The sequence below is a fragment of the Corapipo altera genome, unplaced genomic scaffold, assembly GCF_003945725.1.
Source record: "Corapipo altera isolate COAL_440 unplaced genomic scaffold, ASM394572v1 1, whole genome shotgun sequence".
NCBI classification, from domain to species: Eukaryota; Metazoa; Chordata; class Aves; order Passeriformes; family Pipridae; genus Corapipo; species Corapipo altera.
Genome location: NW_020884873.1, coordinates 22,542,936 through 22,544,039, shown reverse-complemented (window position 1 = coordinate 22,544,039; position 1,104 = coordinate 22,542,936).

Genomic DNA, 1,104 nt, shown 5'->3' with positions numbered 1-1,104 from the left:
ACAATGGGCCCTATGCCCATCCTCACCCAGGGTTTCTAGAGGCACCCAAGAGAGAACATTAAAATGCATCTTTGCTACCTTTCATAAACCCAATTTTCATTTAAAATTCAGCAAAATGATAATTTACCGTAAGTTGAGCATTCAACACATACTTCACATTATGTTGAGCCTAAACCAGTAGTGACACAGTGGGAAATGAAGTAAACCGGCTGTGCCATTCAACATGGTCCATCCTGTCCCCAGCGCGTGTTGGATGGGCGTCCAGCTCGCAGCATCACAGCTGGAGAGGGCCGGGCTTTTTGTCGGCCCTGCAAGACTCGAGAGCGCCGAGAGTCTTTGTTCTACCTCAGGCAAGACCATGAGGTTTCTAACCAGAGATCTGACACCTCAACCTTCCTGCTCCTAGTGGCAGCGACCGACTGGGCGACGGGGGTGCTGTTTAGCAGGGCGGTTCTGCGGAGCATTTGAACGGGGACAAGACGGGTTTTCAAGCTCGTAGCGGGCGCTGCGGTGCCCAGCAGAGCCTGACCCTACGCCCACACCCCGCACCCGCCAGCGGACCGGCATCACCGGCTGCCCCCGCTTAGCACCTTCGCCCTGTTCGCCCCGCTTCCCTGTCCGCCCGCTGCCGGCACAGCCACTTCAGCCGAGTCGGGAGCGAAGCAAAGCGGGATGCGCGGCTGCCGCCCTGCCCCGGAGGGGTCCCTGTGAGGGACCGGGTGTTGAGCGCCGCCGGGCGAGGTGGGTCTGCCCCCCTTTGCCCCCGGTCCCCCCAGCCCGGCGGCCGAGGTGGGCTCCCGCGGAGCCGCCACCGCCCACCGTCCGCGGCGAGGCGGGCCGGCGGGGCCAGGGGGCGGAGGGGGAACGGCGGCGCACGGCGGCGAGGTGGCTCGGCAACCCTCCCGGAGGAGCCCGGCCCACCTCTCCCGTGCAGGCACCCCCTCCTCCCCGCCCCGAAAGAGGAACTCCCCGCCCGCGCAGCCCGGCCGCGGCGCAGGAGAAGCGGCGGCGGCAGCGGCGGCACCGCGCCCGCCCCTCCGCGCACCATGGCGGAGCAGCGCCCGCCGCCCGCCGCCGCCTGAGGCGCCCCGCGGCGCCGAGCCG